At 44.0% G+C, this 27730-nt stretch overlaps 1 pseudogene; it reads left to right on the forward strand.

The window, feature by feature from the left end:
• Positions 1-3167: 3167 nt before the first annotated feature.
• LOC135564571 (transport and Golgi organization protein 6 homolog) lies at positions 3168-9975 on the forward strand (annotated as a pseudogene).
• The last annotated feature ends 17755 nt before the right edge of the window (positions 9976-27730 follow it).

The following is a 27730-nucleotide window of genomic DNA, read 5'->3' on the forward strand; positions in this document are numbered from 1 at the left end:
ACATCCAACGAGCGTCAGAGCCGGTGTAGTACGATTCGATCTTTGTCCTGTATTGATGCTTTGCTTGTTTGGTGGTTCGTCGGAGGGCATAGAGGAATTTCTTATAAGCTTCCGGGTTAGAGTCCCGCTCCTTGAAAGCGGAAGCTCTACTTTAGCTCAGTGCGGATGTCAAATAAAATAAAATAAAATAAAATTGTATTTGTCACATACACATGGTTAGCAGATGTTAATGCGAGTGTAGCGAAATGCTTGTGCTTCTAGTTCCGACAATGCAGTAATAACCAACAAGTAATCTAACTAACAATTCCAAGTGGCTAGTGATACATGTATTACGTAAGGATGCAGTAGATGATATAGAGTACAGTATATACGTATGCATATGAGATGAATAATGTAGGGTATGTAACATTATATTAGGTAGCATTGTTTAAAGTGGCTAGTGATATATTTTACATCATTTCCCATCAATTCCCATTATTAAAGTGGCTGGAGTTGAGTCAGTGTCAGTGTGTTGGCAGCAGCCACTCAATGTTAGTGGTGGCTGTTTAACAGTCTGATGGCCTTGAGATAGAAGCTGTTTTTCAGTCTCTCGGTCCCAGCTTTGATGCACCTGTACTGACCTCGCCTTCTGGATGATAGCGGGGTGAACAGGCAGTGGCTCGGGTGGTTGTTGTCCTTGATGATCTTTATGGCCTTCCTGTAACATCGGGTGGTGTAGGTGTCCTGGAGGGCAGGTAGTTTGCCCCCGGTGATGCGTTGTGCAGACTTCACTACCCTCTGGAGAGCCTTACGGTTGTGGGCGGAGCAGTTGCCGCACCAGGCGGTGATACATTCCGCCAGGATGCTCTCGATTGTGCATCTGTAGAAGTTTGTGAGTGCTTTTGGTGACAAGCCGAATTTCTTCAGCCTCCTGAGGTTGAAGAGGCGCTGCTGCGCCTTCTTCACGATGCTGTCTGTGTGAGTGGACCAATTCAGTTTGTCTGTGATGTGTATGCCGAGGAACTTAAAACTTACTACCCTCTCCACTACTGTTCCATCGATGTGAATATGGGGGTGTTCCCTCTGCTGTTTCCTGAAGTCCACAATCATCTCCTTAGTTTTGTTGATGTTGAGTGTGAGGTTATTTTCCTGACACCACACTCCGAGGGCCCTCACCTCCTCCCTGTAGGCCGTCTCGTCGTTGTTGGTAATCAAGCCTACCACTGTTGTGTCGTCCGCAAACTTGATGATTGAGTTGGAGGCGTGCGTGGCCACGCAGTCGTGGGTGAACAGGGAGTACAGGAGAGGGCTCAGAACGCACCCTTGTGGGGCCCCAGTGTTGAGGATCAGCGGGGTGGAGATGTTGTTGCCTACCCTCACCACCTGGGGGCGGCCCGTCAGGAAGTCCAGTACCCAGTTGCACAGGGCGGGGTCGAGACCCAGGGTCTCGAGCTTGATGACGAGCTTGGAGGGTACTATGGTGTTGAATGCCGAGCTGTAGTCGATGAACAGCATTCTCACATAGGTATTCCTCTTGTCCAGATGGGTTAGGGCAGTGTGCAGTGTGGTTGAGATTGCATCGTCTATGGACCTATTTGGGCGGTAAGCAAATTGGAGTGGGTCTAGGGTGTCAGGTAGGGTGGAGGTGATATGGTCCTTGACTAGTCTCTCAAAGCACTTCATGATGATGGAAGTGAGTGCTACGGGGCGGTAGTCGTTTAGCTCAGTTACCTTAGCTTTCTTGGGAACAGGAACAATGGTGGCCCTCTTGAAGCATGTGGGGACAGCAGACTGGTATAGGGATTGATTGAATATGTCCGTAAACACACCGGCCAGCTGGTCTGCGCATGCTCTGAGGGCGCGGCTGGGGATGCCGTCTGGGCCTGCAGCCTGGAGAGGGTTAACACGTTTAAATGTCTTACTCACCTTGGCTGCAGTGAAGGAGAGTCCGCATGTTTTCGTTGCAGGCCGTGTCAGTGGCACTGTATTGTCCTCAAAGCAGGCAAAAAAGTTATTTAGTCTGCCTGGGAGCAAGACATCCTGGTCCTTGACTGGGCTGGTTTTCTTCTCGTAGTCCGTGATTGACTGTAGACCCTGCCACATACCTCTTGTGTCTGAGCCGTTGAATTGAGATTCTACTTTGTCTCTATACTGACGCTTAGCTTGTTTGATAGCCTTGCGGAGGGAATAGCTGCACTGTTTGTATTCGGTCATGTTACCAGTCACCTTGCCCTGATTAAAAGCAGTGGTTCGCGCTTGCCTGTAATCCATGGCTTCTGGTTGGGATATGTACGTACAGTCACTGTGGGGACGTTATCAATGAACTTATTGATGAAGCCAGTGACTGATGTGGTGTACTCCTCAATGCCATTGGAATAATACCGCAAAATATTCCACTCTGTGCTAGCAAAACAATCCTGTAGTTTAGCATTTGCATCATCTGACCACTTTTTTGTTGACCGAGTCACTGGTGCTTCCTGCTTTAATTTTTGCTTGTAAGCAAGAATCAGGAGGATAGAATTATGGTCAGATTTGCCAAATGGAGGGCGAGGGAGAGCTTTGTACGCATCTCTGTGTGTGGAGTAAAGGTGGTCTAGAGTTTTTTTCCCCTCTGGTTGCACATTTAACATGCTGATAGAAATGTGGTAAAAAGGAAATAAGTTTCCCTGCATTAAATTACCCGGCCACTAGGAGAGCTGCCTCTTGATGAGCATTTTCCTGTTTGCTTATGGTGGGATATAGCTCATTGAGTGTGGTCTTAGTGCCAGCATCGGTCTGTGGTGGTTTGTAGACAGCTATGAAAAATACAGATGAAAACTAGGTAGATTGTGTGGTCTACAGCTTATCATAAGATACTCCACCTCAGGCGAGCAAAACCTAGAGACCTCCTTAGATATCGGATATACAAATATACATAGACCGCCACCCCTTGTCTTACCAGAGGCTGCTGTTCTATCCTGCCGATAGTGTATAACCCACCAACTGTATGTTATTCATGTCGTTGTTCAGTCACGACTCTGTGAAACATAAGATATTACCGTTTTTAATGTCCCTTTGGTACGGTATATGTGCTTTTAGTTCGTCCAATTTATTATCCAGCTGATTAGCCACTCGCCGGCGGATCCTCACATGTCACCCCGATCTCTTTCCGCGATACCTCTTCTCTTTTTCTCCTGTGAATGACAGTTATGAGAGCCTGTTCGGGTGTCTGGAGTAAGTCCCTCTTGTCCGACTCATTGAAGAGAAATTCTTCATCCAGTTCAAGGTGAGTTATCGCTGTTCTGATTTCCAGAAGCTCTTTTCATAAGAGACAGTAGCAGCAACATTATGTAAAAAATAAGTTACAAAAAATGAACTAAATAGCACTGTTGGTTAAGAACCCATGAAATGGCAGCCATCCTTTTTTATTTTAACCTTTATTTTACTAGGCAAGGTCGTTAGGAACAAATTCTTATTTTCAATGACGGCCTAGGAACAGTGGGTTAACTGTCTGTTCAGGGGCAGAACGACAGATTTGGACCTTGTCAGCTCGGGGATTTGAACTTGCAACCTTTTGGTTACTAGTCCAATGCTCTAACCACTAGGCTGCGGCGATGGTGGAGGTGTTTTTTACATTGCGACCTGGCCAACTGCGACCTGGCCAAGATAAAGCAAAGCAGTTTGACACATACTACAACAACAGAGTTACACATGGAATAAACAAACATAGTCAATAATACAGTAAACAAAAGAAGGATATATACAGTTTGTGCAAATGAGGTAAGATAAGGGAGGTAAGGCAATAAAATAGGCCATAGTGGCGCGGTAATTACAATATAGCAATTAAACACGGGAGTGGCAGATGTGCAGAAGATGAATGTGCAGGTGGAGATACTTGGGTGCAAAGGAGCAAAATAAATAAACACAGTATGGGGATGAGGTAGTTGGATGGGCTATTTACAGATGGGCTATGTACAGTGTTGCTGCGTCAGGATGTGGCCATTGTCCCTGAGCGCCGTCTCCTGACCACCACCACTGTTCTGGTGGAGCTATTCTGTGCTGTCATCCCTGGCCACCATGGTCTTCACTCGCCACCTGGAAGACGTCATGGCAGCACTATACCAGCTGGGAAATTGCCCACTCTGCCCTGAGAAATGCACCACTAAGGATGAGAAGGTCATTCACTGGTCAGGCCTTTTCATGTTGAATATGAATGTTATTATACATCGTCCTAGATATCATGAAGATTGAAAATACTCTGGTTTTAGCAAAATTAGAACAAACAAATGCACATTTAGCCTATTTGCCATATGAAGTCCAACATTTTTATTGGCAAGCAGGCTGATGATGAGCTGTCTTCTTGTCATCACTGACTGATTTCATTTGATCTCTTGTAAAAAAACATAGGAGCTCAGCAGTAAGGAACGCAAGAACTGCAGGGAGGCTCTCCAAAGCCTTCCGGGAAAGGTTTATTAGCCCATCGTCATCAAATACTTTCTTATGCTCCAAGGAGGTCCTAAACACGTAGAGCACAGTGCAGTAAAGTATCTGTACACCATTATGTATCAGTATGTTTGGTTTTCATGTGTTTATGGTGCTGTGTCTGTGTTCTGTTATGGTCTTATACTTCATGTCTCTCTCTTCCTCCAGGCCCTGGTGCTAGTGGTGCCAGTAGAAGCCCTCTGAGCCAGGCTTCCTCATGTCTGAGGTGTCTGTGTGGGCAGCTGCTGTCTGAGAGGCTGATGCAGCCCAATGGAGTCCAGTTTGTGGTGTGCGCCATCCAGGAGTGGTGAGCTGGAGACGTGGAGGGAACATTTAGAAGATCTGAAATATCAAGTGCAGAGCAGGGAGAGAAACATATCCACCAAACTCTTAGGCATTATCATTTGTGTTGAATTATCAATAAGTGTCATCCTTACCTGTTTTATAATAATGCAGGTTCACCATTTGTTCCATCCCTCTCTAACAGAAGGAGAGTCGGACCGGAGGAAATGTGATAGTATTGCCAGGATCCTAGCAGCCTGCCCTCAGCAGTCTCTATCTCCACACAGCTACTACAGCCAGGTTTGCCCCCATGTAAAACTGTCATATTGTAAAAGATTTGTGGAAATTGAACTTGCCATAGATACCGGCATAAAAGTCATGATAGGTTCAGTCTGGTAATAATATTAGCTCATAATGGTCACATTCTGGAGCTCCTGCACTTCAGAAACAAGCTGACATCTTAGAAGTTCCAGCGTGTGGCCACCAGGGCAGCTTTCACCATGGTGCAGGACCTCCCAGAGTTTACCCAGCAATACCTGGTCATCCCCTCTTCAGCTCCCTCCACTACTGTGGCCAGATGATAGGTTAGTCAAATCAAATTGTATTTGTCACATACGGTGGACTAGCAGTGAAATGCTTACTTACGGGCCCTTCCCAACAATGCAGAGAGAAAGAAAATAGAGAAATAATAGAAAAGTTATGTGATGTACTGGGCCGTACGTACTACCCTCTGTAACGCCTTGCTGTTGGATGCCAAACAATTGCCATATGAAGCTGTAATGCAGCCAATCAAAATACTCTCAATGGTGCAGCTGTAGAACTTTATGAGGATCTGCTGGCCCATGCCAAACCTTTTCAGCCTTTTCAGTGTTTGGACCGTGTCTTTCTTTTTCCCAACGCAGTTAAGCAAAACCACGCCTCGTTATTCAGAGGGTTGTTCTACTACACTTCCATTGGCTAGCGTTTGTTGGCTCGCGACAGCATTGCCTCACAGCCTGTTGAGAGAAATGGATGAACGAACACGCAACACAACATTTGCCCATATATTTATTTTCAGAGTTTCAATGAGTTGTAAAAATGTCTCAGAGAATACTGAGGAATTCCCTTATTTGAAGGTCAGCTGACTTAAGCTAGGCTACTTAACGTTACTAGCTCTGTATTTAAAGTTGTTATATTATCATTAGTAGTCTATTATCAGGTAAACGCATTGTCACGTTCTGACCTTTATTTCCTTTGTTTTGTATTTACTTAGTATGCTCAGGGCGTGAGTTGGGTGGGCAGTCTGTTTGTTTTTCTATGTTTTGGGGTATTTCTATGTTTCGGCCTAGTATGGTTCTCAATCAGAGGCAGGTGTCATTAGTTGTCTCTGATTGAGAATCATACTTAGGTAGACTGGGTTTCACTGTGTGTTTGTGGGTGATTGTTCCTGTCTTTGTGTTTGCACCAGATGGGACTGTTTTAGGTTTTCTCACGTTTGTTGTTTTTGTTAGTTATCTCATGTGTAGTGTCTTTATAAATTAAAGAACATGAATAACCACCACGCTGCACTTTGGTCCGCCTCTACTTCACCTAAAGAAAGCCGTTACACGCATATGCTTATTATTCATAATTTGTCAAATATTTATTAGCTAATCATTTCTATCTTTCAAGTTACTCAATCTTGAAATACAAGGGCAAATGTTATTTATCAGTGACTGAAATTTCGTGCTACTCACTTCCGTATTTGGAAGATGAAATTTTGAGCTACGTGATATTCACTTCCGGACTTGGAGAGCGATCAAAGTGTTGTAGAATGCCCCTCTGAATAACGGGGCGTGGTTTTGGGCTAACTGCTTTGGGAAAAAGAAAGACGTTTTGGACCATGATCCTTAGTGATGTGGACACCGAGGAACCTGAAGCTCTCAACCCGCTCCACTACAGCCCCGTTGATGTGAATGGGGGTGTGCTCAGCGCTTTGTTTCCTGTAGTCCACAATCAGCTCCTTTGTCTGGCTGACATTGAGGGAGAGGTTGTTGTCTCTGACCTCCTCCTATAGGCTGTCTCATCATTGTTGGTGATCAATGCCTCTGTGCATAAAGCGAAGTCCATACAGAAATGGTTTGTCTAGATCGGTGTGGAAGAACTTGACTGGCCTGCACAGAGCCCTGGCCTAATCGTCCAACATCAGTGCCCAACCTCACTAAAGTTCTTGTGTCTGAATGGAAGCAAGTCCCTGCAGCAATGTTCCAACATCTAGTGGAAAGCCTTCCCAGAAGAGTGGAGGCTGTTATATCAGCAAAGGGGGGACCAACTCCGTATTAATGCCAATGATTTTGGAATGAGATGTTCGACGAGCAGGTGTCCACATACCTTTGGTCATGTAGTGTATTACAGACAGTGTCAGGAAGAGGTTGGAAGTTTTAGTGAAGACACTTGCCAGCTGGTCAGCGCATGCTCTGAGTGCATGTCCTGGTAATCCATCTGGCCTTGAGGAATGTTAACCTGTTTAAAGGTCTTACTCACATCGGCTATGGAGAGCATGATCACACAGTCATTTGGAACAACTGGTGCTCTCACGCATGGTTCAAAGTTATGTCAAAGCGAGCATAGAAGGCATTTAGCTTGACTGGTAGGCTCACGTCACTGGGCAGCTTGCGGCTGGGTTTCCCTTTGTAATCCGTGATAGTTTGCAAGCCCTGCCACGTCCAACGAGCGTCAGAGCTGGTGTAGTATGATTCGATCTTAGACCTGCATTGACTCTTTGCCTGTTTGATGGTCCGTTGGAGGGCATAGTGTGATTTCTTACAAGCATTCGGGTTAGTGTCCTACTCCTTGAAAGTGGCAGCTCTAACCATTAGCTCAGTGTGGATGTTGCCTGCAATCCATTGCTTCTAGTTGGGATATATATGTATTGCATGCTGTGCTGGAGTTTCTCTGAGAGAAAAAAATACTACACTGAACAAAAATATAAACGCAACATGTAAATTGGTCCCATGTTTCATGAGCTGAAATAAAAGATCACAGAAATGTTCCATATGCACAAAAAGCTTATTTCTTTCCAATGTTGTTCACAAAATTTGTTTACATCCCTGTTAATGAGCATTTCTCCTTTGCCAAGATAATCCATCCACTTGACAGGTGTGGCATATCAAAAAGCTGATTAAAAGCATGATCATCATTACCTTGTGCTGGGGACAATAAAAATCGCTCTAAAATCTTAAGTTTTGTCACACAACACAGTGCCACAGATGTCTCAAGTTTTGAGGGAGCGTGCAATTGGCTTGCTGACTACACAAATGTCCACCAGAACTGTTGCCATTCATCCGCCGCCATCACCTCATGTTTCAGCATGAATAATGCACAGCCCCATGCGCAAGGATCTGTAAACAATTCCTGGAAGCTGAAAATGTCCCAGTTCTTCCATGGCCTGCATACTCACCAGACATGTCACCCATTGAGCATGTTTGGGATGCTCTCGATCGACGTGTATGACAGCGTGTTCCAGTTCCCACCAATATCCAGCAACTTTGCACAGCCATTGAAGAGGAGTGGGACAACATTCCACAGGCCACAATCAACAGCCTGATCAACTCTATGCAAAGGAGATGCACTGCATGATGCACATGGTGGTCACACCAGATACGGAAAGGTTTTCTGATCCACGCACCTACTTTAAAAAAAAGAAGGGTATCTGTGAACAACACATGACTGTGTTCCCAGTCATGTGAAATCCATAGATTAGGGTGTAATAAATGTCTTTAAATTGACTGATTTTCTTATGAACTGTAACTTAGTCAAATCTTTTAAATTGTTGCATGTTGCGTTTATATTTTTGTTCAGTCTAATTAGTCACCTATGTTGGTTTGTTAAAAAGGAAAATAATATAGGCTATATAACTGAAAAATAACCACCACTGTTGATAGTGTGCAGAGCTGATTTCAGCTGCTTACCATTTCCCTTTTCTATAAAAATGATTTGCTCTGTGCGTCAGGGAAATTGACACTGCTACAGAAAAATACTGTTTTAATTAGTCTGCCGATCAATGCCCTTACTGCTCTGAAAATGACTCTAGGTATTTACTTGGTGTGGGTGCTTGTGCAAGCTGCCAGTTGTGAACTTCTCAACATGCCCTGTTTGTGATGGTCACTTCAGCAATGTAACAATGGTTTCACATGTATCTTGTCAAGGATTGGTCTCTGCTTTTTAGATAGTTTCTAACTTTTCCCTGTATGATGTGTGCTCCACAGCGCCCCCTGTCAGGAGATCCTGCTCATGTGAGTGGGTTTGGGTTAAATGCGGAAGACACATTTCAGTTGAAGGCATTCAGTTCTACAACTGACTAGGTATCCCCCTGTCCTCTCTTTCCTATTCAGCATCACACAATAACTGGTCCCAAATTCTTCTCTTCCTTGGGGGGGGGGGGGGGGTAATCACTGATCTGATGTGACTGGGATTGATGAAACTAATGTCGTGGAAACCACACATTCACCTATCCAATCATGTCATGTTATGGAGTATTCCAAGGAGGGATAGAAAGACAAAACTATAAACTATTCAAACATGTTTGAAGTGTCTCCCTTCATGTATCTCTCCCCTCCTCTCCTCTACCCTGCATGTCTCAGTAATGAGGATGATGCTCTGTATGAGAGGGTGTCTGGGGAGCAGTGGAGGGTGGAGTGTCTGGCCCAGCTGCTGGCTGAGATGGACAGTGACATGCCTGGAGACTTCTTTCTGGAGCTTCTGCAGGTAGCTACTGTACCACACACAGAGAGGCAGCCTATGGCTTTGGACATGAGTCTTTATTGTCCTGCTGTGTTGCCCAGGTGAGGTTGGTCTGTAACTATGGATGTTCTTTTCCCTGCCAGGCACTGACTTGCTGGGCTGAAGAGGAAGATGAGCAGGAAGTGGACACGTCAGCCATGACACTACTGCAGCTGGAGAAGGAGGGAAAGTCACAGGGCGGGGTCAGTAGCTGGCTCTACTGCAGGTCCTGACTGTCATGTGTGAAGGTCTCCCTCATACTCTACTACTGCCAAAGCCATAGTTAACCAATATAGTCTTTGCCTTTCACTGCATAACTATGCATCACAGATTGGTACTACTGCCTGTTATTGTCCATGCCTCCAGGGCCTGCGTGAGGCCCATGAGAGGAGCCTCTTCAAGGCTACGGTGTTAGAGGCCCCTCTCATGGGAGATGGAGATCCTGGGGGCAATTGGGATGATAAATACCGTAATTGCTGGACTATAAGCCGCTACTTTATTCCCACGCTTTGAACCTCGCGGTTTATACAATGACGCAGCTAATTTATGGATTTTTCCCGCTTTCACAAGATTCATGCCGCCAAAAAACTGAGCACCGTCACATAATGTGACGTAAATCGAGCGCGCTCAAACTTCCCATCATTCTGATTACGGTAGTAATTTTGTCACCCTCATCATGGCAAAGACACGGAGAAATGCATATGATGCAGCTTTCAAGTTGAAGGCGATCGATCTGGCTGTTGGAAAAGGAAAGAGAGCTGCTGCACGGGAGCTTGGCCTTAATGAGTCGATGATATGACGTTGGAAACAGCAGCGTGAGGAACTGACTCAGTGCAAATAGACAACAAAGGCTTTCAGAGGGAAGAAAAGCAGATGGCCCAAAGTATTTGCAGCCACTCGACATCAGTGTAAATCTTGCATTTAAGGTGGCGCTCCTTGTTCAGTGGGAGTCTTGGATGAGAAGTGGGGAGAAATCCTTCACTAAAACGGGCTGCATACGAAGAGCAACTTATGGTCAAGTCTGCCAGTGGGTCCTGACAGCGTGGAGCATTGTCAAAAAATCCACTATCATCAACGGGTTTCGAAAGGCTGGACTGCTGCGTGTTGAAGGGGCAGCATGAGCTCAGCGGGGTATTTGCCTCCAGGATGAAAGTGACGAGAGCGACAATGAAAACGATCCAACATCGGATGAAGCAATTCTGAGGCTATTCATCTCCGACACCGAAGGAGATGGCTTCAGTGGTTTCAGTGCACAGGAGGAGGAAGATAGTGACCAAGTTCATTTGTTTCAATGTACAGGTAGGCACCTGCGGCTTATAGACATGTGCGGCGTATTTATGTACAAAATACATATTTTTTAATAATTCAGTGGGTGCGGTTTATATTCAGCTGCGCTTAATAGTCCAGCAATTACGGTAGATAGATACTACTGAATCAGAGGGAACCCATTAAACCCATTTCTGTACGGGGTCCCCTGGTTTATTCACAGTCAGACCACAGTCATATTTAATAAGCTATACGCTACCTCTCTACTCACCATAAGGACTTTCTCCTGGTTCTGTAGTGCCTCTCTGGCTCCGTTATGTATGGCCCGGGTTAGGGTTCTCAGGGTTACTGTTCTGGTGGGGATGTCACGGTCACAAGCCTACAGCAGGCAGTCTGAGAAGGGCCCTACTGGGGGCGCCATTGGAGGGCCCACTGCTCCTGCTGCCATCCCTCCCTCCTGCTGTTCCTGTTCCTATCCCTATACGACCCTGGCCAGCCCCAGATGACCCTATCTGGGATGGGATGAGTGTTCTGGGCCAGACTATCCCCATCTCCAGAGCTGTGTTCTGAGGTTGGGGATGCAGGTCTGAATAGGGGCTGGGGTGTTAGGCGTTTGGGAAGTGTGTGTGCTGTGGTTGGAATGAGAGGTGGGTGAGGGGAGTCTAGTTTGGGTGACTTGTGAGTGACTTGTTTGGGACGCTTGATCTTTAGGTTCTTCTCAGAAGGCATGTTATTGTCAGTTTTGTGGTTTTGGTATGTAGCGGCTCACGTCACGTTGTCAGGGTGGTATGCCCCATGTGGTGATGGCGGCGGTCTGAGGCCAGCTCCTGGATCACCACCTCTGGGTGCCTCTGGGAAATCTCCTCCAAGGGTGGGAGGAGCCTTGGCATTGCTGAGTAGTCATCAGCACTCAACTGTGACAAGGAGAAAGAGAGAGGAGACCGAAAGAGACAGAGGGAGAGCGAGGAAGAGAGACATCAAAACAAAATACCACATATTACACAGAATGACCACATCAACATAGTAGCATACTAGTAGCAGTATTAGTAATACCAATGTTAAAGCCTGCTGCCTGAACGTACGTGCGTGTACCAATGAGGGTCCTGAGAGCAGGGTGGCCACCAGGCCCATTCCCATGCTGAGGGTCTCGGTCTCCACCTGCCCCTCAACACCCCAGACCTTGTCCAGACCCATACAGGCCCTCTGCGGGTTGGCCACGATGAACTCCACCACCTGGGAGAGAACAGACAGACAACTTCTTGTACAAACCACACATTTCCTACCACTGGGTGTCTACTAAAGAGTTCCATCACATCCTCAAACCAACACAGACCTAACACTTTTTTTTGAAGTTTTCATTTAAAAAAAACCTGGCTAATGGCAGTAGAGATAAGACGTCTAAAATTACTGCTTATCAACCAAATTGAGACCAGTTGATCTAATCTGAGCATGAAGGGTTTACCTCATGCAAAATGGCACAGTGTTAGCCCTGGGTCTTTTACCTCATCAGAGACAGACACTGCTATTCTTACAGTTCTTAAAGTATTAGTCAACATGCCCTCATTCCTTAATAAAGAGGCCCAGATGACCAGTGTTCTGTAAAGCCCTGATGCTGAGGGAGAGGACAGAGACGCTTAAAGATGCACTATGCAGAAATCTCTCCGCCATCAGTTTATGTGACAAAGCAAGCAAGAATAGTGTAGATAATCATTGTACCATCTAAACCACTGTGAAATATATTTTCCATAACAAAAAATATTATATTTTCAGCTGTTTGAATCTGATGTACAAAACTAAAAGACGCAAAAACTAACTTAAGAATGGGAAGCATATAAATAACGCACATAGAACAGATATACCGCTTTTTAGACTTGCTTTCAATGAGAGTTACAGAACTATAACTGATTTTGGTCAGGTTGCCCAAAAAGTTACATATTGCAGCTTTAAAGAAAAAGTTTGACAAAAAACTATATGTAATGAGGTGGTGAACTTAGACCCCACTGTCACGCTCAGAGTCTCTGATCAACTCCACTCATCTATTAAACATCCTCTCCACCCAAACAGACAGCAGCACCCACACAGATTGGTACTGTTGCCTTGAAGAGGCTCCTCTCCTGGGCCTCACGCAGGCCCTGGAGGCATGGACAGTAGCAGGCAGCAGTACCAATCTGTGTGGGTGCTGCTGTCTGTTTGGGTGGAGAGGATGTTTAATAGATGAGGGGAGTTGATCAGAGACCCTAGGCGTGACAGTGGTGTCTATGGGGACTTGTTAATGTGACTGAGGTGGAGGAGACTGGATTATCACCCCTGGGCCTGACTCTCATTTAGTATTCAGCGTAATGAGCCCCCTTTTGTGTGCACCTTCCACGACCCCCGTCCGTCCGTCCATCTGTGCTTAGGGGGTAGTGGGGATAGTGGGGGGTGGGGTTCCTCTTTAATGTTCATCTTATTGAAGATGTGTTAGGGTTGTTTTGGGACAAATAGTAAACACTATGGAGATACACATTTCAGACAGGGAAAGTTGAGCAGATTTGGTGTAATGTGTCTTATCTTATAGTTTGTCTTAAAGCTCTTTCTGGAGAACTTGAAGCACGAAGACTCTTTTGTGTATCTGTCAGCCATTCAAGGTAGGAAGTCAAGGGGCTCCAGGTGGTGCTTCACCTTACATGTGTAAACCTTTGGTCTTCACTCTAGTTTTGTGGGGTGTTATTAACCTTTGACTTTGGCTGGCTTTCCTTTTAGAAAGTTGTAACAAGTATATCTATGATACGACTGTTGTATCTCATCTCATATGCCCTAGAAATGGATGTTCTGGAATGACATTGACATTAACCTGCAGTGGAATCACCTAATGGTGTTATATAGGTTGTATTGGGCTTGGGGTTTCTCAGTGTCCCATTCTCTGTCTACCTCTTCTCTCTGCAGGCCTGGCTGCGGCTGCAGGAAGAGTACCAGAGTCCATCCTCTCAGAAGGAGAGGACCCTGGAGACACGTCTGAAGGTTGGAGAGGTGCTGATGAGGGCTGCCAGGGCTATGGATGAGTGGACTGTTATGAACCCAGCTTGCTGACCTAGTAAAAAAAAAAAAAAATCACCACAAAAACCACACAACATGGAAGAGGCTCCAGCAATAGACTCGTTATCTTTTGGCGTGTAGATTTGACCACACAAAGAAGGAAGTACCTGCAGTTAGCCTCAATGACACAGTCACCCAAGCATCTGACAGATTCATAATGAGCTGTTTTGTGAGGGACATGTGTATGAATGAATGTGAATGTGCTTACTCGTGTTAATGTGTCCATGCTTACTCATGTTATTGTGTCATAACAGTGGACCAGGCCTAATTTTAGTCAGAAAGACAGTCTTACATCAGACAATACATGCTTGTTCCATACTCAGGTTTGTTTGGAGGGGACTGTATTAAAACCTATCTCTGATAGAATTCCCTGTTTGGGTTTTTCCCCTCTCCCTGGTTTTGTCTGCCAGATCTCGATAGTGCCATTTCTCGGGACAAGTGAGGGTTTATTCGGCATACCCCCCTCCCTCTGCCTTGTCTTGGATGTGAAAGACACCCAGACAGACCAGCGACGGTCTCTCCCTGGCCCTGCTCCACCAGTCTAACAGAACATCATCTCAGCTGGTTGAACAGCTGGTTTGTTGCCACATTAGATACCCACAGGGATATTTTGTCACTCCTCTGTATCACTCTCCCCTTCTTATGCACCTGGGAAACTTCTTCTGCCCGCCAACCCACGTATTCGGAACAACTGTGATCAAACCATAGGGCCCCACGTTCTGTATCTGTCCAAATCCCCAGTGCACAATGGGCCACTTTTCTTTTGCTTTTTCATTGTACGGCTTGCAAACATACCCTCACCTCCATATGTATTTGGGCAGCGAAGCTAAAGTTTTAAATGTAGCTATGTCCTCCAGTATTCTGGAGTTGGGGTCAAATGTTTATTGCACACAGAGTGAGTCCATGCAACTTATTGCGACTGGTTAAGCACATTTTTACTCCTGAACTTATTTAGGCTTGCCATAACAAAGGGATTGAATACTTATTGACATTCAAGACATTTCAGCTTTTACATTTTTTATTAATTAAAAAAATATATATAAAAACATAATTTCACCTTGACATTATGGGTTGTTGTGTGTAGACCAGTGACAAAAAAGCTCAATTTAATCTGTAAAAACAAAATGTGAAAGAGGTGTGAATACTTTCTGAAGGCACTGTATGTTTCACCATTTAGAATTAAATGTATCTAATCCCCACATTTGAAAAAGTCAACTATTTGGGTAAATTCACTTAGTCAAAAGTTTAATATTTGGTCTCCTGTTCCTAGCAGACAATGACATCAAGCTTGTGACTCTACAAACTTGTTGGATGCATTTGCATTTTGTTTGGTTGTGTTTTGGATTGTATTTTGCCCAGTAAGAACTGAATGGTGAATAATGAATTTTGGAGTCACTTTTATTGTAATTAACAATATAATATGTTTCTGATCACTTCTACATTAATTTGGAGGCTACCATGATTATGTGTCACGCCCTGACCTGAGTATTCTTTGTTTTCTTTATTGTTTTGGTTAGGTCAGAGTGTGACATGGGTGATGTATGTGTTTTAGTACTGTCTAGGGGTTTTGTAGGTTTATGGGGTTGTTTATCATCTAGGTGTTTATATATGTCTATGGTTGCCTAGATTGGTTCTCAATTAGAGGCAGGTGTTTATCGTTGTCTCTGATTGGGAACCATATTTAGGCAGCCATCTTCTTTGGGTATTTTGTGGGTTATTGTCTATGTTATGTTGCATGTTTGCACAGAGTATTGATAGCGGTCACGGTCGTCTTATTATTTTGTATAGTTTGTTCAGTGTACTTTGTGTTTTTCGTCATCCATTAAAATATGCATTCACACCACGCTGCGCTTTGGTCTCCTCACTTTGACGATCGTGACAGAATAACCCACCTTAAAAGGACCAAGCAGCGTGATTGGGAGGAACAGCGCTTAATGGAGAGATGGACCCGGGAGAAGGAATAATGGGTAATAACCTGGGAGGAGATTGAGAGTTGGTTGATCGATCCAGGGAGAGTGCCAGAGCCTGCATGGGATTCTTTGGAACAGTGCGAGGAGGGATACAGGAGAATGGAGGAACAGCGAAGATATAAGGGTACACGGCTAGCACGGAAGCCCGAGAGGCAGCCCCAATCATTTTTTGTGGGAGGCACACGAGGCGATTGGCTAAGTCAGGTAGGAGACCTGAGCCAAATCCTCGTGCTTACCGTGGGGAGCGTGTAACTGGTCAGGCACCGTGTTATACAGAGATGCGCACGGTGTCTCCAGTGCGCATTTCTAGCCCGGTGCTCTATATTCCAGCTCCTCGCATTGGCCAGGCTAGAATGAGCATCCAGCCTGGACAGGTTGTGTCAGCTTTACACTCCAGACCTCCAGTACGCCTCCACAGCCCAGTATGTCCTGTGCCTGCTCCCCGCACTCGCCCTGAGGTGCGTGTCCCCAGCCCAGTACCACCAGTGCCAACACCACGCACCAGGCTTCCTGTGCGTCTCCAGAGCCCTGTAAGCCCTGTTCCTCCTCCCCGCACTCGCCCTGAGGTGCGTGTTTCCAGCCCGGTACCACCAGTGCCAGCGCCACCTAAGTGGGCCGAGACTGAGGTAGAGCGGGGTCCACGTCCTGCACCCGAACCGCCGCCGTGAAAAAGGCCCACCCAGACCCTCCCCTTTAGATTAGGTTTTGCGGCCGGAGTCCGCACCTTTGTGGGGGGGCACTGTCACGCCCTGACCCGAGTATTCTTTGTTTTCTTTATTGTTTTGGTTAGGTCATGGTGTGACATGGGTGATGAATGTGTTTTTGTACTGTCTAGGGGTTTTGTAAGTTTATGTGGTTGGTTATCATCTAGGTGTTTATATATGTCTATGGTTGCCTAGATTGGTTCTCAATTAGAGGCAGGTGTTTATCGTTGTCTCTGATTGGGAACCATATTTAGGCAGCCATCTTCTTTGGGAATTTCGTGGGTTATTGTCTATGTTATGTTTCATGTATTGATAGCGGTCACGTTCGTCTTATTATTTTGTATAGTTTGTTCAGTGTACTTCGTGTTTTTCGTCATCCATTAAAATATGCATTCACACCACGCTGCGCTTTGGTCTCCTCACTACGACGATCATGACATTATGGATAATCATGAATTAATCGTGAATATTGATGAGTGAGAAAGTTATAGAGGCACAAGGCCCCAAAAATGCTAATGTCGTGAAAATTATTACACAGGGACACTCGAAGTCAATCTTAAATGAATTATTGTTTATTGTCAGCGAGCTGGAGAGGTTCCAACCAACTCAATGCACCATTGTACACATTTCAATCAGGAGCTCTGCCAAGGCAGACCCAGCTGTTGTCTTATGTACGGCTATACACAGACAAGTTATATTTGCATGATATAGCATAGTTAATTCATCATTACCGTTTTGTTTAATCCTTGTGATAGACCAATACTGGTTTATAACATGTGACAGACCAATACCTCACAATGCTTCTTTCTTGCTAAGCTGACACCTTGAAACTGAGATATTGTTTGTTTGTTCTCAAAACAAGATCTGAGGATTTGTATAGCCAGCCTGTTACGGATACAGTTATCCTGTGTGTGTGTGTATCCTGTGTGTGTGTTTCTTTTCTCTCCTTCTCCCCTCACAGGTGAAAACCATCACTCCCCAATCAGTCAACAATCATTCATCAATCAGAAGACACACCTCCTCCTATTTCCTACCCTATCACAGTTCCTTCCCCATGGTTTAAAAACCCCATCATTTGTTTGTTCTAGAGCTCAATCTCTAGCTCAATCTCTAGCTCAATCTCTCTGTAAATGCCATGTCTGTAGGTCTCTGTGTTTCACTCTCGCTTTGTGTCTTAACCTCTCTTTTGTTTAAAGCACCTCCATAGCACTTTGTCATCACCTGTGAGTATTGTTTTTGGTTATGGTGTTTGTTTGTTGCTGGTGGGAAAAGGGGGAAACCAAGACAAGTCGCCCATGGGCATACACTACCTGTAGGTGAACTTTGTTAAATACACTAGTTAGAACTGGGCGGACCACCCACTGTATTTTTGGTTAGTTAGTTAGCTGTTGTTAAAGTAGGCTAGTCTAGCTTAGGGGTGTTTTTGAATACTTATTGTTTCTTTTCTTGGGTCCAGCTCAGCCCCTTTTCCTGCTCCCCCCATTACCGTGTGTTTATAAATAAACCTAGAGTTTGACGGTAGATTTCTGTTGTCGTGGTTATTTCGTGCACACTTTTACTTTGTCACAATAATAATTTGCATGAGTTATGTTACGGGTCTCATTACCATCCCCCCTAGACTGTCGGGCCAAAAGGATTCGTAACACAGCCACTTGCATGAACACATAACTTGATTACTTAGAACAACACATGAATAGAACAGATGAGTGATAAGATTATCACAAGTATTAAAATTCCCATTACACTAACCTCTACTCACTTAAAAAGAAAATGACCAGTCATCATTCACCATTCAGTTCTTATTGGGAAACATTTCACCCAAAACAACCCTAACAAACTGCAAATGCATCCAACGAGTTTCTAGAGTTAACAAGCTTGATGTAGTCATTGCGTGCTAGGAATAAGAGAACCAAATACAACACTTTTGACTACTTTAAAACACTAAGTGAATTTGTCAAAATACTTATTAATTCATAAAATGCTTTTAATTTCCAAACAGTAAAAAATATATCTATGAAAATACCCTCAAATAAGGTGCGCCTCACATGCACTGCGCCTCACATGAAACATTTTTATTTCAACTTTGAGCTGTAGAATAGAGCAGGTTTAGCCCCGTCAGTGGGGGGCTGTATCCGTAAGGCAGATATACACACTCTTACACTCTCTCTCACACACACACACCCTGAAAGGAATAAAGTCTATTCTCTATTTAAGCTTCTCCTCAGATTTAGCAACCGCTTTTGCAAAAAAAAAACAATGACTCAGCACTTTGTATAGATTAAAAGAACTTCCCCAGCAGGACCACAGGCAGGTAGTGATGTCATGTTCTCCTGAGGTGTGTTTGAGGACAGACATGTGAGGAAGTTTCCTCAGCACTGTCAGCAGCCAATAGTCAATTTTGCTTGTAGACTTGCTCTGTGCAGTACTCAGGAGGTGAGAACCATTAGTAAACCTTGTCATACGGTTAAACAACTTTACACTATAGACTGTCAGTTTATTCGCCTAGTGTCTAAATGTCAGTAGGTAAGGTAGATAGTTATTATGTCTCCTTTGTCCATCAATTAATCATCTTTACATTTCCCACCCACTCATGAGTTGGGGTCAGGGTGGGGTTCAAGTAGGGGTCAGGGGAACAGCAGGTGCTGTTCAAGGTTAAAGTCATGGTTCTCTTTCTTCAGAGGAAGATCACTAAACTGACTGTATTGTCCTACTGCCCCTGTCTTGGCCACATCCTCTGCCCATGACAGATTTCTCCCAGCTCAGCAGTATTGTTGTTGGAGTGTCCTCTCCTATAGAGCCCCTCCTTCTGCGCTGAGATCAGGCTTTTCGCAGGTGGGGGGAGGATGAGGGAGTGAGGCTGGAATCACTTCACTCAAACGCATGTCCACTCCAGGCAGAATGTGTGTGTGTGTGTCAGGGCAGCCTGTGGAAGGCCTGCCTGCATGCTGCAGTGGTCAGGGCCCTAAATAAAGCTGCTGTGAGGGTTGGGGGTCTGTCAGCGAGGGCTGTGCACTGTAGACTCTGCTTCATGAATAAGCATCTCTGTCAGGCTGAGTAACAGGGATCCTTATTCAAGAGAGCCATGGCTCTCTGCTCTCTGCTACAGCCTAATCCCTCTCAGTCCATCGCAGCCTGCCGGAATGTGTGGGTGTGTCCATCCTTCCAATATGTAAATCGACCCGGTCCACTAGCGGTAACCACAGCACTGCGAACATTGGCAAGTTCACTGCTTCTGTATAGATCGGTTTCTGCCATTTCAGCCCCCATGAGTGTTTTTATCTGTGTGTGTGTGTTTTTCATCAGTTGAGCACCTGTCTGACGGCACTAATAAAGACAGGAGGAGGCAGAGGTGTGGCGAGCTGCTGAGGAGTGGCGAGCCCTGCTGCGACAAAGCCACACAGGTACATCAATACAGCAGATACAGTATCTATACCTACACAGGTACTAGAACCAAATGGAAACACACATTTGTTGAGCATTCACACACACACAAATTTGTTGAACAGTCATAAGAAGAAAAACATTGGTATGTCCTCTTACAAAATGTAATCTAATGTAGTTGACATGTGAGTGGAGATGTGTGTCTTGGTGAACAGCACCGTGTTTACATGTGGAATACTAGAGCAAGCTGGAATGGAGAGACAAAGAAGAGTGGATCTGTAATGTCCTTCTCCCTTACTTTGAACACCAGTCTGAGAACCCCAGCATCGTTGATCCCAGAATACCTATCTCCGTGTTTCTCTCACTCACACAGCCTTTAATCCACACACCACACTTTACAGCATGTACTAGTGTACTACAGTACACCTCAGTGTATTCAACTGTTCTTATGTCATGTTCAGTTATAAATATAGAGTTACTGCCAAGACAGGATACTTTTTGTTGTATTGAAATAATGATTGACCTCAGATGTATTTCCGTGTGTGTACTGCACTCTGTGACCCTGAACTGGAGCAGGTACTGTACATCTGGTGCAGTAGTTTGCTGCAACACTCCGTAGGCGTGTCTGTTGGATGTGGTAGGTAGATAGGTATGTCACCTTGGTGCCAGAGCCACTGTGACTCACATTGGTGATTTCCTCTGCCCGACCCCACAAACTTGGTTGTTTAAAAGAGTCCGCAGCCTGTCTTTGGAGAGGCCATGCTAATACAAAACTGATGATTAATAGCCAGGGATTTTCCACATTGTGTGATGAGACTGGCCACTGTTAATAAGTTGCGTGGGAAAGTCTTCAGCTGGGGGCTTAAATTCAACGATAATTATGTCACCTCTCGATGTACCTTTCTACCCTCTGAGTTTGGCTCATGTCCAGTGCTGTATTGTAGTATTTATCTAGCAATGAATGCCAATTGCATAGTCGATTGTATTATTAGTTAAACCAGACCATTGACCCACTCTGAGGCTTTGCACAGAGGTGAAAAGACTAATGGGAAGTGACAGGCAATCCTGCTGGTCCTTTGATCCCTCATTAGCTGTTTCTCTGCAAGCCATGTGTGGATGTGAAGAGTGTTGATGTTGAGACTGGTGTTTTGTGGGTACTATTTAATGAAGCTGCCAGTTGAGAACTTATGATGCGTCTGTTTCTCAAACTAGACACTCTAATGTACTTGTCCTCTTGCTCAGTTGTGCACCGGGGCCTCCCAATCCTCTTTCTATTCCGGTTAGAGCCAGTTTGCACTGTTCTGGGAAGAGAGTAGTACACAGCGTTGTACGAGATCTCCAGTTTCTTGGCAATTTCTCGCATGGAATAGCCTTCATTTCTCAGAACAAGAATAGACTGACAAGTTTCAGAAGAAAATGATTTGTTTCCGGCCATTTTGAGCCTGTAATCGAACCCACAAATTATGATGCTCCAGATACTCAACTAGTCTAAAGAAGGTCAGTTTTATTGCTTCTTTAATTAGGACAGCAGTTTTCAGCTGTGCTAACATAATTGCAAAAGGCTTTTCTAATGATCAATTAGCCTTTTAAAATGATAAACTTGGATTACCTTACACAACGTGCCATTGGAACACAGGAGTGATGATTGCTGATAATGGGCCTCTGTACGCCTATGGAGATATTCCATAAACAAATCAGCTGTTTCCAGCTACAATAGTCATTTACAACATTAACTATGTCTATACTGTATTTCTGATCAATTTTATGTTATTTTAATGGACAGAGAATGTGCTTTTCTTTCCTTTTCTTTCAAAAACAAAGGACATTTCTGAGTAACCCCAAACTTTTGAACGGTAGTGTACATTAATTCATTGTTTGATCGGGAGAGTAAGCATGCATGCATAAAACTATGAAAGCATAGCCTAGCCCAAAGTCATATTCATGTTGAGTGGAGAGACAAGGGAATATAGCCTACATCTTTTAAAACCCCTAGAAATAATATAGTTAAGGAGTGTCCATTATGAAACATTTTAAGATTTAGGCTATAAGGCCCATGCATCTGAAAGAGAGAGAGAGAGAAATATTTTCTGACTGAACATTGCTGCTTTGATGGAATTCTCCACTCTGTCTAGCCTACATTCCTCTCTTACATACACTAGGCCTATATAACACAGGCTATATACTGTAACACAGGCTTTGCACCACCTGTTTTGACACCCACATTTTTAGGAATATATATATTTTTTAATTTGTGGGGGTATGTTATGTATCTTATTTTGTCATTAATGCGTGTCACATATCAGTTTTCCAACAATATAAAAATATATATTTATCATTGAGTTAATAAAGACGCATACAAACATGGTCTCTTTTATGTTTCCTTGAGTAAGGCAGCTCCAAAATGCAGATGTTTCAGCCTAGCTCAGTGCTTTCTGTGGTGGTGGGGCAAGCCAGCAGAAAATAGGAGCATTGCGCTGTGATTGGCAAATCCTTTTTAATCCTTGTCATATGGAGAGAAATAATGAAGTGAAATTATAGATAAAATGTATCGGTGCACATCTTCCATTGGACATAAACATTCCACAACAAGTTGGAAATCACAAATTCAGCAATGAATGGTTTGGAGGGAATCAGTGGCTAACGGCAAGCATTGCAAAGCAATCACTAGCCTGCTATTCAGTGGAGTGGATGTGTTTTCTTTCTGAGTTCCCACCAAAAATCCAGAGAATGCCAGACTTTGAATAGAAAGTTTGATGACAAAATTTGCCCACAAAGGACCGCCGCGCCACCTTCCTGTTTAATTCCAAACATGTCTTGGAATGTTATGCTCCTGCATAAATGGTGTAATATGCCAGGGAGATATGTATACTGTAGCTAAGAACATAATACTAAGTGTATGTTGTTTAGTAAGCTGTTAGTAGCCCATGTGCCTCACCCTAATAATTTGGTCTATTTTCACCAATGCGGTATTGTAAACACATCGTTTGGCTTGGCTTGCATGTGCAAATTCAGCACACACAACATTCTATAATAGAATTGTGTTATTTGACATGTCAAATTAAAAGCATATTTAATGCGTCAAACAGTGTTAATTGACGTGTATCTTTTTTGACATACAAAGACCCAAATGGGGTTCGATGTGCCTCACCCTAATAATTTGGTCTATTTTCACCTCTTAATTTCACCTACTCTTCTAACTTGGTGGTGCACATGTAGCCTATAACCTGTTTTAGAGAAATGTTATCATTGAATATGTAAGAGCTTTCATTATCTGCTTATATGCAGGGTAGCCTAGTGGTTAGAGTGGTGGACTAGCATCCGGAAGGTTGCAAGTTCAAACCCCTGAGCTGACAAGGTACAAATCTGTCGTTCTGCCCCTGAACAGGCAGTTAACCCACTGTTCCTAGGCCGTCATTGAAAATAAGAATTTGTTCTTAACTGACTTCCCTAGTTAAATAAAGGTAAAAATATATATATATGCCCCCTTTATTTATCATACGGTTCTGACTTGGTGTACAGGGAGTACACTGTAAGAACGTGCCCATGTTCTGAATTCTGTTGCTGCACATTTCAATGTGCTGAACAAATAGTTATATTGACTACGTCCGTTGTCACTAGCTCATTAATGTCTTAATCGAAATTACGGATTGCCTCTTATCCGCTTGTCGTCCCCTTATGCCATAGTTTGTACATCTCAATTCTCAGCAGAATCCACATTTGTTTATTAAGCAAGTCAGCCATATCAGCTATGTTTTTTAAAAGGCAGTAAATGAGGCTGAATGAACTGTTTCGCTGCCAGACAAGACCCCGCTGATAGCCTGGTGTACCAGTGGTAAGGTATTTTTATTTATTTTATTTTATTTAACCTTTATTTAACTAGGCAAGTCAGTTAATTAAGAACACATTCTTATTTACAATGACGACTGCTGTTGGGACTCTGCTGTTGGGACAGCTTTATGTAGGCCCCGTTTGTCACCGTTATAGTGCAATTAATGTATTGTTTAGTATTGTGTAGTGTTTTTTTTGGCATGCCCCCCCCCCTCCCCTATTTATTGAAATAGGAATAGGGAGATTACTTGAAGTGTCACTCATGTGCTGCCCTGCTGTGTGTTGCCAGACTCCATTCTTTAGGCTACTGTGTTCAAATAGGTTAAACCATAGTCACATCACGATGTCCTTACCATCAACGATGGCTGTCAAACATCGTCGATAGACGATACTATCTTAATATCGCCCTAGTGTCAATAGACCCAAAGGTCAAAAGTTCAGAGATGCCATATAAAGAACATACAGTACCTGTGTACACCAAATCTGGGCATCTCTGAAAACTATATATGTTAGTAGAGGAACCCTATCTGTGGAGGAAGGAGGGAATGTCCATATTGTCATCTCTGGTGCTCTACACTGGCCAGCCTACTGAAACACAAGTAGTGTGAACTGAAAACAACATTAACGGTGTTCAACACTGTTCAGAGCCTGTTCTTTGAAACAATTGGTTCATTCATCTTGTTAGTGTCACGTTGCTCCACAGTGTGATTACAGGACTGCTAGGAGATTCTCACCAAGAACAGGAAGGAGACCTGGTAAAAACTTCCTGTTTTGGACTTGTACTTGCCCTGTAACAACCATGTTATCTGGGGAAATTCCATGTTCAACTTGGATAACATGCTCTGTCCAAACAGATAGTAAAAGAGCAGAATACAAAGATCAGCTAACTGTTGTGGCTGTCTAGGACCTGGACTGGACACAGATGTGTTGCTAAGGGTCAACACAGTCTGGACCGAGGGCCAGTTAACTTTCACCCTCTTGATTGATAGATTGGTCATTGATTGGGATTGGATTTAGCAACCCCAGTTGGTTTTCTTCAAACAATGTCATGGTCATTCAAGAATGGGTCATGGTCCTTGCAGTGTAACCTATAGGTGGAAGAACGTTTACACTTAACCTTCTAATCTGCAATTGCTTTTTTCAACACAACGTTTCCCATTGTTACAGCCCCAGTGCAGTCATAAACATGAGGTTTCTGAGTTTTATTTACATTTCTACACTGTGGTTGGAATAATACTGTGAACTTGTGAAAATTATGATAAGTCCCTTTTAGTGTAAGAGCTGTTTGAAAAGACCACCTGAAAATTCTGCCTGTTTTGGTGGGATGGAGTTTTGGCCTGCCTTGTGACATCCCCAGGTGGTAAATTACTTAGGATGTGTTCATAAATTCACTCTGGAGTGCCAGAGTGCGCACAAAGTGTGCTCTGGGCGTTCGCACATTCAGAGTGTTGTCAGATTGTCCATTGGTAAAATGTTTCACTCTCGGAGAGTTCAGAGAGCACACAATGGATGCTCTGGCAGAGGAATAGGGTTGATCTGCTAGCTACTTCCAGATTCACTGTAAAACTCACACTGGCAGAGGTGGTTAGGCTGTTTTCATATTATCTAGACTAGAGTGTTGGTGACTAACTGTGCTGCTCGAAATAATGGAAAAAAAATTGGCAAAGTTTATGGACACCAGTCATATTGAACGGGTGTTGCGCGTTTGTAAATGTATCAATTATTCTGTGCTCTGGCACACTCAGACGAGAGTGCTCTGAAATCGGAGTAGATACCAAGACTGAATTTATGAACGCACCCTTAATAGACTTTTAAGAGTTTCAAACCTCTCTGCCAATCACAACTAGTTCAGTTTCACCTCCCCACTCAGACCCCTCCCAGAGAGTCTTGGCAAAATTATTTCTTAAAAAATTGCTCTTTGCTAACAAACATTTTTTGTGTCTTTTTGACCATTTTAATTGACAACAATCACATTAAGGTACTTAATTGTTACCCAGAAATTATTTGATTTAAAAAAAATGTAAACGGCTGTATTGGACCTTTTTAAGTTTCTCAGGCTTTTCTCAAGATCCTGTCATTTTGTTCATTGCTGTAGCTGTGTGCAGCTGCTGTGATGGTAATGACACACAGAGTCCATGTGAAATGTCAGGTAGGTAGACCAGACATGACCTCAAACCTGGTGTTAGAGGAGAAACGGCTGATGGCTGAAGACCTGTGTCTTCCTTCTGCTCCCAGGAGCAGTGGTCACCTACCTACACCACTCATTATGGTTCTATGAGATTACTCCTGTTCAGTTTTGCATACATCCCTCTAATATGTCTCTCTCGTGCCTTTCTCTCTCTCCTTATTTGTCTCTCTTTCCCCTATCGTTCTCCCTTGTTTCTCTTCTGTCTTTCCCAGGTCCTGAGGGATGTTCTGCTGGACCTGTACCGGGCCTTGAAGTGGGTGGTGCGGTCAGACACTGTCACAGTTCTCCATGCTCAGCTGGCTCTGGAGGAACTCGATGATGTCATGGGGAGGTTCATCTTCCCTGCGCAGAAGCTGGAAAAGAGGGTGGTTTTACAATGAGATTTCATGAACATGAACACAGCACACACACCAACCAACTAGTATTAGATCATCAAGGGGACCTTGGAAGTGTCTAGGAGTAAGGGATTGTTCAAACTGGGCACGACATTCCAGCTTTTGTTCAGCTATTATTTGATAGCTGAACTGTGAGTGAAACATGACATTCTCAGCAAATTGGGCTCATCTCTTTCACCGTCTGTCTGAAGTGGTGACTGTTCACTTGGTCATTTTGTCAGTGTTTGCAGTACATGGAATTACCCCCAGCCAGCCTGTGTCATACTGTCTTTGTGACCAGAGGGGAAATTAAGAGTATTTTCAAACAATGACAGATCTAGGCCTTCGGCAGAGGCACCAAACTTTCCTTCTGGAAACAATACCTGCTTGTGCCTAGGAATCTTATAAACAGCATATTATTAGAGGTCAAAATGAGGTCAAAATGATTAGCTGATAACATGTGTGCCTCTGAATAAAATCCCATCACAGTGAAATAACATGAAGGGATATGAGTTTATTTTTGGTATGAACTAATGCATGTTCTGTTGTTTTTAGCAGTGTTCTTTGCAGTGACCTCAGGCTATTGTAGTTTGTTTTCTAGGCAGATATCCAATGGAGTCCCAGCTAGGGCTGTTGCGATGACCGTATTACCTCCACACCGGGGGTCACGACTCCACACCGGGGGTCACGAGTCATGAAGGCAGTTAAATTCCACGTGGCAGTTTAGTCACTGCTCTGATGCTGCTTCTGGTCTTTAGTAGCCTACCAAACTTGCTAACTGCCTGGTACTCAGCACTCTATTGTCCCTCTAATCACTCTGACATCAATGCAAATGTATTCGAAAACCTTATCAAAGACTTTATTAGAGCCCATGAGCTCATGTTGCGCAACATTTCTATAGGCTATGAAATTGCGGGAGAAAAACAAAGTGATGGCCGCTAATAAAAAGATGAAGATCCCATCAGCTTTCTACAGGCCTATGATATTTATTTCTCAACTTTCCTTATATTAAGCACATTGCTTATATTTACAGCAGGAGTATAGCCTACGTGGTTGGCATGAAAATAAACCACAGGCCTTAGAGTCCATTCACTATTTAAGTGCATAGATGACATGTATTTTTTTCCGCTGCACCTGTTTCGATACAGGTTGCTAGGTACTATATAAACAGAGTAAAAACCCACAGACCATTATAAACTCAAACCAAGTTTATTCACCCACTGGTTCACACAGCTGCATAAGACAGAACTGACCTCGGCCCAAATTGCTCACTTCTCCCCAACTCACAGCTGTTCTATTGACTTGTACCAGACTATACATTTTCTTGTTATTATTTTTTGCTAAAAATGTGGGGCTCAATGAGGGGCTCTGCCCCACCTGCCCTGAATGACGGGTCAACACTGGCCATTTGGCATAGCCATATCAGGACCTAACATAAGGACAACTCAGAGTATCAGAGTATTTTATTATTTTCTTCTGAAA

This window comes from Oncorhynchus nerka, linkage group LG25, assembly GCF_034236695.1.
Source record: "Oncorhynchus nerka isolate Pitt River linkage group LG25, Oner_Uvic_2.0, whole genome shotgun sequence".
NCBI classification, from domain to species: domain Eukaryota; kingdom Metazoa; phylum Chordata; class Actinopteri; order Salmoniformes; family Salmonidae; genus Oncorhynchus; species Oncorhynchus nerka.